The sequence below is a fragment of the Delphinus delphis genome, chromosome 20 (assembly GCF_949987515.2).
Source record: "Delphinus delphis chromosome 20, mDelDel1.2, whole genome shotgun sequence".
Classification (NCBI taxonomy): domain Eukaryota; kingdom Metazoa; phylum Chordata; class Mammalia; order Artiodactyla; family Delphinidae; genus Delphinus; species Delphinus delphis.
The window spans coordinates 31,304,677-31,318,307 of NC_082702.1; the positions used below are offsets into that span (position 1 = coordinate 31,304,677).

The 13,631-nt window shown below is 48.3% G+C and overlaps 1 protein-coding gene across 1 annotated transcript in view; it reads left to right on the top strand.

Moving 5' to 3' along the window:
- The window catches only part of CES5A (carboxylesterase 5A), a 272,408-nt gene that overhangs the window by 213,313 nt on the left and 45,464 nt on the right, over positions 1-13,631 (top strand). The window lies entirely within an intron of this gene.

The window sequence follows — 13,631 nt, forward strand, 5'->3', positions numbered from 1 at the left end:
AAAAAGGAAGGAAGGAAGGAAGGAAGGAAGAAAGAAAGAAAAAGAAAAGAAAGAAAGAAAGAATGTGGTTTTAATGAGGAGATAGGAGCCCTTGCGGGGCTTTGAGCAGAAGAATCACCTAATCTGCTTGACATTGTAACAGAATCCCTCTGGCCGCTGTGTTGCAGTGGTTCAGGTGAGAGATGGTGGTGGCTTGGACCAGAGTAGTAGCAGTGGAGGTGAAGGAAATGATCAGATTCTTGATATATGTCTATATCCCATAAGTGTATAGGTAATATATGTATATAAACAGCTTTATTGAGATATCAATATAATTCATATACCATTTAATTTACCCATTTAAAGTGTACGATTCAAGAAAGACAAGGTTTTTGAACTGGGCAACCGGAGACATGGAATTGGCATCTATTACAGTGGAGGGGGAGTTGTAGTTTAGTTTGGGATGTGTTAAATCTACAGTTGCCAATGCCAGAAACCCGGGAATTATCCCTGACTCCTCCCATTCCCTTACCACCCCCAAACCCTATATGTGATCCATCAGCAAGTTGGATCACTTCACTCTCCAAAATATATCTTGAATAAGTCCATGGAAGTAACACACAGCATGAAGAGAGTCTGTTGTAGGGGGTCAGAAAGGTCTGGGACAGCTTCCCTGCAGAAGTGACACTTGGGGTGAGGCCTGAAGGATGTGTCAGAGAGAAATGGGCAAAGAAGGGAAGGTAGCAGGTGCCAGGCAGAGGGAACACACGTGCAGAGAGACAGGGAGAAGGCAGTGTGTCTGGAGCCGAGCACAGGAGAGCTTGGCGTAGGATGAGGCTGGAGAGGCGACTATTGAAAACATTGCTTGGGCAGGATCTGGGGGTCCCCAGTTGGTCAGACATTGATCCTTTGGTTGCTGGATTGTGGGGAATTCTGATAGTGTCCTGGGGGAGGAGCCAGGATGGCAGGGGACGCTTGGGGTGCGGATGCTGGTGCTCGGGATGAGGAAGTATTCCAATATTTAAACAAGCTTTATGGCCATGCAGGTATGTTCCAGCTGACTACCAGGGCTAGGGTGGAGATGGGCAGGGGCCCAACCAGGAGGACTTAGAGGGCACACAGAGAGTTTTGCTTGCATCCTGACAATATTGGGGAGCCACTGCTGGGGCTGAGGGACAGGACACAAGTGGGTTTTACCAGGACCTGGGTGAGGGTAGTGAGGCATTGCCATGGGCACAGAATTTAAGTGGAGGCCCAAAATCAGTAACTAAGATAACTAATAATGCAATATTTTAAAATTTAAAGGTAATGCAAAATATCTACTGTACATGAAATACCAAAATTTTTAATAAAGACATCTAACGCTGTATTTATACAATGTGACTTCCTTCACCTCAGTCCAATCCTCGCCCTGTCAGAGACTGTCTTTATGTAAATTTTTGATATTTTGCTCATTGTGGACTTTTTTTGCATTAATTTGGATTTTTAATCACACAAAAGTATTATTTATCTTGATTGCTGAGTAATTTTGATGCCGCCATAAATATTGTGCCTCACCTGCCTCACCCTAGTCCCAGCCCTGACTTTGAGGTGATAACTTGGGCTTGTGGGGAGTGGAGGCCTGTAGGGCTAGGGTGGGTGGGGGAGATGAGTTGAGGTGGGGTTCACGTGAGAGATGCAGCCAGATTGTGTGAATGTGGGCCGGAGGAGATGTGCGGGCAGGCCTGCTGCTCACTCCCCCTTCGGAGTATTCTGAGGAGGGGGCAAGAGGGGGATGCTGTCAGCAGCCCATCTGTCCTACATGCCTGCCAACCAGGCTTATGGGCTAGGCACCCACTTCCCTCAGTGAGTCTGCTGGAAAACCATTTTCCCAGGAGGTGGAAAGTAACTTACGGTTGAACTAGACCTTGCTTTGGGTCTGATCCAAGATGGTCCCCAGGAGTTGATGGACCCCTCTCTGCTCCCTTCCAGTGCCCACTCTGAGCCACTCCCCTCTTCAGTTACAGCCTCCGTGAGCCCTGGTCCCAGCTGTGATTTCTCTCGTGTGGTCTGTACAGAGACCACCAGCCACATGACCTGAGACTGACCCCATGAGCTTGTTGGCCTGCCTGTGTCACTTATGTCTCAGATTGTGCCCAGACCTTGATCATAACCTACCTCTGTGCTTCTGCAGGCTGTGGCTGGGAGGTAGATCCTGGATATCCATTACGGGCCTCAAGCTCTAAGGCCATCCCATGATGGAAAGTTGTAGTCAAGTGGGACCTCTGAGTCTTGAGACATGATTGTCAAGACATTGTCAGGTCAGGACCATGTTGTCTCAGGCTCTGAATAAAGAAATAAGAGGGGCAGAGGGCATGGGGGAAAGGCACTGGCTCAGAAGTCAGCATACCTGGGTTCTAGTACTGGCTGCTGGGCTACCTACGTAGTGTGACCTTAAACTAATCCTTTTGTCTCTTTGAGCCTCAGCTTCCCGGTCTGACAGATTAGGAAATTAGACTAGAGGGGCCCCGGTGTTTCTGTTACCTGAGCATGTACTAGGTACTGTGGGGGAGCTCAAGAGGAATTTCTGGTCCTGTTCTTGAGGGTAAATCATTAAGCTGGTATATCAGCTATCACCACAATGATGCCGTGTGACAAGTCCACCCCACGCTCAGCCTCAGTGCCCTAACACAACAGTTATTTATCCTCATGCTCTCAGTTCTGCAGGTCAGCTGCCACTCAGCTGGGCTAGCTGGACCCTGGACTCTAGGCTGCAGGTTGGGTACAGGTTCATCCCACATAACTCTCCTCCTCCATGGGCCAGCAGCTACTCCATGGTCACCATGACACAGACAGTAAGCCAAACTGGGCAAGCAGGTATCCAACCTCTGCTCAATTCACATCTTCTAATGTCCATTGACCAAAGCAAGTCACATGGCCAATCCCCAAATCAAGAGGTAGGGAAGTTTACTTACCCACCCAGCTATGGCAAAGGTGTGGATGTATAATACTACCACAGGAGAGTGAAGGATTGCGACCAGTAATCCACCTGGCACAGTTGGGGAAGACAAGAGTAACCCAGGGAATATGAAAAGGTGCTACACATCAGGGTGTGGCCAGTCCACCTCTACCTGCTCCTTAGCTGTGAGTCTCCAATCTGCCCAGTGGCACTGGCATCACTAGCCAGCTCAGACTTCAAGGACACCCAGGTCAGGTGTGGGGTGATGGGGTCCTTGGAGCTTCCCATATTGGCGACAGCACTAAGAGGGACTCAGCAGCTGCCTTTAACTGGCTCTTTTGTTTATTCCAGCAGGGATGTGAGCTCACCAGCCTGAGCTTCAGCTTGTTAAGACCATGCCGCTGTGCCTTCATTCCCCTGGCAGTCTTTGTATCACACTGTGGAGCTTGGGAATGAAGCCAACAGCAAGTACAAAACTGAGAAGCTTTAAGGGACCAGGTCCTGAAATATCATCAGAACCCCTAGATGCAGCCATACTCGAAGCCATGCCTTCTCAGTTACATGAATCAATAAATTCCTTTTTTGTTTTAAACCAACATTCAAATTGGGTTTTCTGCCACTTGCAACAGCATGAGTGGGCTGGGCTTAATATAAGAGCTTGCCTACCCAAGAGGATCTCACGTGGGAGGGAGGGTGGCAGGTACTTCCCGGGCACAGTGTGATGCGGAGCCTTGCTGCTCAAAGTGTGGTCTTTGCATCAGCAGTATTAGCATCACTTAGAGGCTTATTAGAGATGCAGAATCTTGGGCCCCCGCCCCCAGATCTTCAGAATCAAACTATTCATTTTCATACATTTTAACTAGAGCTCTCTTCATTTGTACATTAAAATTTGAGAAGCATTTGTGTTGGGGATAAGGACAAGCCTCCCCCACCCCCTCCTTTGTGACTGGGTACAGTTTAGCAGTTGACTGGAGTTGGGACCAGGGTTCAAATTCTGGCTTCATTACTTACGAGTGGAAGGGTAATGACAGTTGTGTTTTTAAATATCTCTGAGCCTCAGTTTCTCTTCTGGAGAACAGGGGTAATAACAGTAACTACCTCCCACTGCTTTTGAAAGGAAATCAGTGTATTTAACTCATGGAAAGTGCTTGGCAAAGAGGAAGGGCTCAAAATGCACCAGCTATGATTATTTCCACAATTCTACAGTGGGGCTGCTGTATGTTAAACCCACCTAATAACTTCTGATAGAATGAGACAACAGATGAGAAAACATTTTGGGAATGTTTAAATTAATGAAAAAGTAGTGATTTTTCCAAATTTTAAATAAAGCCATTCACAGGGGTTGTTTCAACTGCGTGTGGTTAGTAGTTGGTTGGTTTTGACCTGTACACCAGGTGAAGAGGCAAAGTGAGGTCACCAAGAGGGGGCAGTGCTCTGAGCTGAGAGTCAAAGGGTCAAAAGCGCCTTGTCTTACAGGGAGAGGGAGGATCAGAGCAGTTGGGCAGGGAGTCCTGGCTGAAGACAGAGCCCAGATAAAACCACTCTGAGCTTTGTCCATGATGAAACAAATCATAGTGACACTGGCTTCTCTGTAGCCCTTTGACCTGCTGGAGTACAAGACTGTTTCTCCAACTCTGTGGCTTCACTTGTTGAACAAATCTCAGAAGAGCTCCAAGTGGGGCTTGAAAGCCTGACACAGCCCAGATCCTCTGTAGGGGAACACAGGGTGGAATTGCCGGAAGCTGGCAAAGGCCATGAAGGAGGGGAGCCCTGCCACCTGGGAGTCACTCAGCCTCTGCAGATAAACACAGCCCAGTGGGACATTTGATTCGAGGTCTGGGAACTTCTGTTATTGATTCTGTGTGTGGCTGAGAGTTGAGCTACCAGTCCAACAGAGACCATTAGCTGAGGTAAGAGTGGGGTAGGAAGGGGCTCCGGCAGGGTGCTGCCAAGGCTCCAGAATGAAGTCTTCCACCTTGTCTTGGAATCCTGGGCATCCTTGATTCCACTCTGGGAATCCACTCTGGGGTAGAGACTGACCTTGGCTTTTGAGATCTGTAGCAGGGGAAGTGGGAAGGGATAAAAGTTTCCTAGATATCTTTAGTGCTCACAGTCAGTCTCTGAAGTATGATCTGTGGATTATAAACGAAGATACTGAGATTGAGAGATGGAGAAACTCCCAACTCTGGCTTCAGGTAAGGAGAGGTGAAGGAGAGAACAGACTGAAAGTCAAGCAGAACTGGGTTCCGATTCCGCTCGTACTATGTGTTTTGTTAGTTCTCTGTGAGATCATGGGCAAATCACCTCTTTGTGCATTCATTTCCTTATCAAAAGATAGGGATAAATACACCTTTTTTGAAGGACTGATGTTAAAATGATCCATGGTAGCACAATTAAAGTATTGATACATAGAGCAGTACATGGGACATAGGAAGGAAGTAAAGATTGTTGCTTATTAGTTCATTTAGAACCTAAAGGTCTAAGGGGATTAACATGGACAGGGTGGTGAATTCAGGAAGGTCCCCTCTGAGGAGGTGATACTTCAATTGAGATAAAAGGGAGGCAGCATTATGAGCATTAAGGGATAAGGGATTCATTACAGGAATTCATTGTAGTCTTATAGTGAGAGGAACCAGGGAAGTGAAGTCTGGAAGGGGAAGGGGAGTTGGAGGATCAGAGAAAGAGCCAGTAACAGTCCTGCAGGCCTGGTGTAGGTGGATAAGTTGAAGCACACCCAAGAAATCAAGCACATCCAACAAGCAAGGTGAGGCCATGAGGGGAGTTCATGGAGAGGGCTTTGAGGTACTGTTGTCTCTGTTCCTCTTCTGCCTCTCTGGGCTTGCAGCCACACATCTGGAGGTGGGCCTTGGGTAGCTGTTGGTCAGCAAGGCCAGCAGTTGGGAAGATAATCTGGACAGAGAGCAGAGTGAGGACAACCTGGGATGCTCCAGCTACCTCTGTGTCTGCCCATCAGCATATCTGACTGCCATGATCTTTTGAAAATAATGGCTGATGCTTCATTTCCTCCTTCCACATCTGGTTCAAGCTCCCAGTCTGGCCAACTCTTTCCCAGAACCATGCAATAGGGAGATTCTGGGAGATGTAGTCCCAGCTTATCCCAGTTGATAGTACATTCCATTCCAATGCTGCTGCACTCATTACAAGATAGAGAAAACCTGGAGATGAGAAAGTTTGGGATGGGAAAAATCAGGAGTTCTCTCATGGACATGTTTAATTTGAGATGCCTGTTTAAAATGGCCCCCAATATTCCTGTGTCCTTCTGTTCATGCCCTGAGTAATCCTTTCCCCTTGAGTGTGGTCTGAATTTAGTGACTCACTTCCAGCAAACAGAATTGGGGAGAGGTGGTGGAAGGTCCCTTCTGTGATTGATGACAAAAAGACCATGGTTTCTGTGTTGGGTACTCTTTCTTATTCTCCTGCTCACTTTCTGTGAAGCAAGGCAGCCACCGTGCTGTGGGCAGTCTACAGAGAGGTTCTCATGGCAAGGAACTGAGGGAGACACCTGGTCAACAGCCAGTGAGAGACAGGGGCTCTCAGTCCAGTGACCTGCAAGGAACTGAATCCTGCCCACAGCCACAAGAGTGAGCTTGGAAGAAGGTCCTCTCTTAATCACACCTTCAGATGAGACCACAGCCCCAGCCAACAGCCTGACTACAACCTCATGAGAGAACCTGAGCCAGAGGCACCCAGATAAGTGGCACACAGATTCCTCACTCACAAAAACTATGAGGCAATACATCTTTATTGTTTTACGCTGCTAAATTTGGGGATAGGTTTGTTACTTGGCAATAGAGAACTAATACACTCAAGTGGATACTTGTGCTTAGAGCTTAAGGGAGAGGTCAAGGGTGGACATATATATTTAGGAACCATTAGCGTTTGATGGCATTTGAAGCCATGGAACTGAGTAATATTATTTAAGTAGAAACAGTAGCCCGAGAAGAGCAAAGTTCTGAAGAGTGAACCTTGGGGCTTCCCAACATTCAGAGGTTGAGTAAATGAGAGAGATTCAGCAAAGCCAGTGGGTACAAAGTGGCTAAGGTGAAAGAGGAAAGACAGAAGTGTGTGGTGTTGAGAGTCAAGATAAGGTCATGTGTCAAGGGGGTGGTTGGGGTCAAGGCTGCTGATAGGTCAGTCAAGGTGAAGACAGGAGTGCCCTTTGGCTTTGACCACATGGAGTTGGTTGGTGACCTGGACAAGAGCAGTTTGAGCCAAGTGGAAGCCCACCTGGAGAGGACTGAGGAAAGCGTGGAGGGGAGGTGATTTGTGCGCTTGACTGTGTAGCGTGAGGCATGCCCGGAGAAATACGGACTTTCCCTTTCAGTTCCAGTATAACAGTGTTTGCTTTTCTATGTGGTCCCTGGCCTTCAGAGGTGGCTAGCAGGAGAAGGAGGCCGGACAGAATGAAGGGTGGCTTTCGGGAACAGGACACGGCTGGGGCAAGCTTGGTGGCAGAGCCAAGGAGCTCAAGTTAAGACAGTTTCTTTGTATGTCCTGAGCTAGAATCTACCTTTCAGTCATTCAACAAACACTCACTGTGTGCCAGGACTCTGCCAGACTGGGGTGACCTGTCATCAGGTCAGATATCACCCCAAAGGGAGAGGATTCAAGGTCTAGGGGAGGCAGACTTTTAAGTAAACATCATAGGACCTTCCGATTAGTTAAGTGTAACAGAGGTGTGTCCTGTGCTATGGGCAACCAAGGGAAGGAGGGCCTGAGTCTTGCAAATGAAGACCTCCTGGAGGAGGTGGCCCTGAAGCAGAGCCTGAAAGACTGAGTGGCTAGTACTGTGCCAGGGCCCTTCTCTCTCCTCCCCTCCAGCCCTACTTGCTCTCTTTCCTTTTCTAACTCCTCCCCCTTCCCCTCTTTCTTGCCTTCTCCCCCTCCTCCTTCCCTGGCCCATGATGAAAGGCCTTCCTGGCCTCCCAGCTGATGAATTATGCATGCCCTTCAGCAGTGTGCCTGGCATCCAATTAGGACCTGGCCAGGTTGATAACAGAGACAGATTAAAATGTAATTCATTGAGGTTGACATTTAAGCCCCAGTGTGAATGGCAGGGAAGAAGAGCAGTGCTCTCCCAGAACCTTGGGGTAGGGGCTCTCAGATACCTGCACTTGCTTAACTCAAGCCGGTTTAGCATGCGGGCTGGGCCTTCTGCTGCACCACTGGTCTGGGAAAGAGTCCACAGCAGGCTTTGAGCTAAAGCAGTTTTTTTTTTTAACCTTTTATTTGGAAATAATTTGAGATTTACACAGGAGTTGTGATGATAGTACAGAGAGTTCCCATATACCCTTCACTGAGATTTCCCTAATGTTAACATCTTATGTAACTATGGTATAATGATCAAAACTAAGAAATTAACATGGGTACAATACCATTAACTAAACTACTGATGTTTTTTGGATTTCAGCCGATTTCCTACTAATGTCCTTTTTCTGTTCTAGGATCCAATCAAGGATCCCAATCGCAAAACAGGCTGCTGTGGCCTTGCCTCTACAGGGACAGCATCTCTCCCCACACCCCAGACCAGTGGTTCTCAAACTTTAGAGTCCAGAGTGTTACCAGGGATTTTCCTTAAAAGGCACATTCTTCCCTAGAATCTTGATTCAGTAAAACTTGGGTAGAACCCTGGCATCTGTATTTTTAACAAGCATCCCAGGCAATGGAGAACTGCTGGCCCTGACCAGCACTCCAAGCAAAGCCAGGTGGGTTCCTAGTTCTTTGGCAAGTCATTGTCCACCAGCAGGTTTCCCTCATCCCAGATCAGCCCTAGGACAGAGCAGGGTTACCCCTACCCATCACTTATTGCCAGATCCTGAGGGGGAGGAGAGCTGGGCTAATAAGCTGGCCAGGGCAAAACCCCAGGGAAGCCCTGCTTGGAGAGGAGAGGAAATAACTTTTATCTGTCAGTCACAGATGCATATATGTTTTCTCATTTAATTTGCAAAATAACCCCTGTAAGTAGATACTATTTTTCCCATTGTATAGATGAGAAAACTTAACACTAGTGATATTCAGTGTAGGGTTGCCAGGTATAGCACATAAAATTATAGGAGGCCCAGTTAAAGTTGAACCTCAGATAATACAATACCGGTGACACACTAATCTTAAAAAATAATTATTGTTCATCTGAAATTCGTATTTCACTGGGTCCCCTGTATTTTATCTTGCAACCCTAAGTGATATGCTTTGGTTGCAGAGCTGGTAAGTAGGCCTCGACCCAAATCTGCCTCGGTGTCTGTAGCATGGCATACCCTGTGCCTACCTGCTCGGTGCCAGCCTCACCTGCTGGACCACAAGCAACAGGAGGTGGGGACCATGTGTATAGGTCCCCTGCTTATCTACAGGGCTTGGCACAATATGGCAGTAGGTGCTTAATAAATATTTGTTGAATTAATGAATGCACAAATGCACTTACTACTCTCTTTGTACAAAAGAAAGCTGCAAATGATGGTGATTAAATGGAAAGGCTAAGCTGGTGAGGGGTGGGGTGACAAACTTGCCAACAGGAATGCAAGAGGAGTTCGAGGGTCCGAGGTCTCATGTCCACACCTGGGAACCCCAGCCCTTGCACCCCGAGCAAGGGCAAAGAGCCAACTCTTCTCATTTCAATCTCTCAGGGCCTCTGCCTTCCCAACTGGGAAATGGGATTGGGTCCCTTGCAGCGCTAAGCTTCTGTGATTCTATGGTTTTTCTTCCTAACTCCACCCTCCTGAGCAGGGAAAGAATATGACCAAATTACAGGGTTTGCTCTCAACTATGGTATCTACCTCCCACACCACTATTTCCTCGTGCTCCTCTTCTTCCTCTCCCTCATCCTCCTCCATGACAATTTTCTAAGCACCCCTGTGGTGCCTGGCCTTGAGTTCCTTCCTAGAATACTCCCTTCCACACCGTCAGACCAAATCAGAAGCCCAGAGAGACCCAGCACAGCACAGTTCTTTGCAGACAAGGGAAGATGTTGGGAGCACATTGTATCTTTTAAAATAGACCCGTTGTCGTCGGAATGTATTTTTAGCTGTGGGAGAGATTGGCATGCTCTCAGTGCCACCATCTGCCAAAGGCAGTTGCTAGGCAACTGATACTGACGACAGCAAGGGGATGACTTCATGGAGGATCTGGGGACCCTTATGGCCCAATCCCTCTCCACTGTCTAATTCCTGCATGCCGACAGCGAGACCCAAGGGAACCAGCATCCCTCCTTCTGGGAGAGGGCAGGGAGCTGGTTTAAGGCCTGTGAGTTGAGCACAGAGGATGCTGTTCATGTAACAAGGGATACTGGGCCATCACTGCCACCTTGATTGGTAAATTTTCTATTTAGAAACTTTAGATACTACTGTGGTTTAAGGCTGGGCTCTGGACTCAGTGAGTCCAAAGGATACACATCCCTCTCCCCAGCAGCCCCATAGGCACTGGTCTGAATCAGAGCAGGAGCTGTTTGGAAGTTGCCAGCCCAGAGCAGGCTCTATGGATCAGGCAGCCAGCTGGTAGCCAGGACCCCTTGGTTCTGGCTCAATTCTGCTTTTTGCTCTCTAGGTGATTTGTGGTGAGTCTCTGCCTTTTTCTGGCCCCCAATTTTGTCACCTTCAAAGTAAGGATATGGAACCAAATAAAATGCATTTCTAGGGATAAAAAGCAGAATAACCACAGAGGAGAAAAAAGCCAGTCAGACCTGGGTTCAGATCCTGACTTTGCCCCTTACTGCTCCTGTGTGACTTCAGGTAAGATACTGAACTCCTCAGTTTCTCAATCTGTAAATGACAACAGTGACACTCATTGTATTATACAGATTCAACAAAGCAGCACATGGAAGATAAGCAGAGCACCTTTATTTTGGAGTCCAGTAAATCGTTAGGTATTTTTTCATTTCTGTAGCAGAGACTATATAAGGTGCCCACTGCAACCATTTCTCCTATCCAGAGTAATATTTTAAGCTGGGCACATTTCCAGCCTCCCTTGCAGCTAAGTTGTCACTAAGGACACATGAAAAGAAGGGATGGGTACAACTTCTACCTCACTCACTTGTAGCAAATTGCTTCCCTGGTTGTCCTCTCTTTTCCTTCCTACAAGCCAGGGCATGGATATGCCCGTGACACCTCTTTGACTATGCAGAGCAGGACAACATGCTGGGGTTGGGGAGGGGTGGCAGAACAACAAATTGGAAGGAACCTGGATCCCTGTATTAAGAATAGGACTGAATGCATGCGGTTTGCTTCGGAGGGCTCAGGCACTGCAGGTGAGTAGGGAGGTGACAAAGGGAAGAGAAGGCAGCCAATAAAGGCCAACTACCACAGTGGATGACCAGGGCTTAATTCCATGGGGAAGTTCTGAAAAACAGTGTAAAACTCAGCCTTCAGAGCTAGCCAAGCGTAAGGGAACTGGGCAATGTTTATCCCCACACCCATCAGTCTCAGGGTGGTGGAGCGGGGGGGATTAGTTCCCAGGCACTTCCCAGTCTTCTCTGTGTTGGTGGGTAGAGTGAATGTCAGCAGCCCAAAAGCAGCCCTCTGTCAAAGATGCAGGTGCTGGCATTGGAAGCCAAGCTGGTGGGCATGGGCCCGGTAAAGGGACCTGAGGGAATGTGAGCCCAGCACCAGCAGCATCAGCTATGGTTCTTCAGAAAGAGAAATAAACTCCTGTGTTCTTCAAGTCACTATATATTGAGGATTCTTTTGCAGCATAACTTTTATCCTAATTTAATTTCTGAATGCTGTGTATATGGGAGGTTTTGGTTTTATGTAATCTCGCCAAGCTCCTGGACTCCATGTGATACTCATGGAGGTTATGTCATGGTTGAGGAAACAAGGTTCATGCTAAGGAGCAGACGTGTCTCGACAGAGCATACCTCACTTGGTATTTCTGGGGCTCAGGTACTACATGGTGTAGGCCCTCAGAGAAGGGACAGATGAGTGTGGACAGGCATAGTCAGAGAAGCTGAAACTTTACCTGCCAGAGACGACTTGGAGAGATGAGGTGGAGGGCTTCCTCACTGAGGCATGGGGTAGCTCCTCTGGCAGGTGTGGGGTAAGCAGGTACCTTGGCTCACGTGACTGTAGTGTGTGGTCTTGGGCTGGTAGATGTTGGATTTAGTTGCATTGTGCATTTAGAGGAGTGGGCTGCAGGGTGCCTTTTAGCTGAGAGTGACTTGGTAGAGGGGGCCCAGCTGCAGGGCACATGGCTATTGCTCCCTGTATTCTGAGGTGGGGAAGCTGGTGGCAGGTGCCCCCCATCCCACGCCTGATGCCACTGCTGTCCAGCTGGCGTGTCAGAGCTCACTGAGGCTGTGGCCTGCCCACAGTGAGGGAGCAGAGGTGAGGGTCCTGTAGTGCACTGGGTGACCAGCGGAGGCTGGGCACTCATGTGGGCAGCGTGTCCCACCATCTCAGCACACAGCAAGCCCTCAAACTGTCTTGGAAGGCAGAGCTGGGGGCCCCTTAGAGATCATCTATTCTAGCCTCTCATTTTGAGGATGATGGCGCTGAGCCCAGAGAAGGGAATGAACTTCCAAGGCCAGCAGAGTAACCTGAATCCAGATTTCTTGACTTCCCAGGATGGGGGAATGCAGCTGACATAAAGATAGGGGGTGCATGCCTCAAATCTGCTGCCAGCCACCTCTGAGCCGTTTGCTCCACCTGTAAGACCCTTTTACTTATTCATGAATCTCAGAACTGAAGAGAACTCAAGAGATGATCAGATCAGGTCCCTCAGTCTCCAGGCATGTGTGCATCCTCAGCTATAGCAGCTGGCTTGAGGTCACCTTTCTCTGCCCTTCAGACACCAGAGCTCCTCTCTGCCACCTCTGTGTGTTCCACCACAGTGGTCTGCCAGTTCTCCCTGGTGTCTTACTGCAGTCATTCCTGTTTCACATTTGGTTTGATTTATTTTAACCTCTAGATACAGGTCGGCTTTGCTGCATTATGCATTATGACGGTGAGGAGTGGGTTGGAATCAGTGAATTCGCCCTCATTCTCTGTCCTATTTCTATGGGAAAGGGGGTGGAGGGAAGGCTCCAGCCCTCCACCCCCCGCCCCCATGGATTGAGGACAAGTACATGAGAATGAGACTGTCTACCCAGGCTCCCCAAGTCCTAGTCAACCCCAAGGCTCTGGAGGGAAGAGTGAATGCAGTGTCCTTCAGAGGGCAGTGGGCTATACAGCCTTGACCCAAACCCAGGCAAATGAAAGTCGCCCTTTGCTGCTTTGTTACAAATCCCATCACCTCTCCTCCCTCCTCATATCTATAAATGTGGAACATTTTTTTCCCTGTTCTAGATTCTCTTTGCATTTCATTCGCTCTGGGAAAATATGAGCATCTTTCTTTGTTCTCTTTGAGCAGTTTGTGTCTGGAATGGAGAGAAAGAGAAGAACGGGTGTAGCCTTCGTCCCTCAAGGGAGAAGGGGAATCTCTCTGTAGCCAGTGCTAAGTGCCTGTGCCCCATGCGGGTGGGGAGGTGGAGAGGCCTCTGTGGGGCGCCCTGTCGATTTGGGGAAATCAGACTACAAGTCAAGGTGCTTATGGCCAATACAAGATATAAGATGGACTAAACTGTGTGTGTGTGTGTATGGGGGGGGCATCCTGAATATACACATAGCAAGAAGGGAAAGATCAGTGTGGACTCTAGTAGTTAGAGAGGGCATTATTGGAACAAGAAGTCTCCAATGGGAGGCTGACAGATAGGATTTGGGCAAGATGA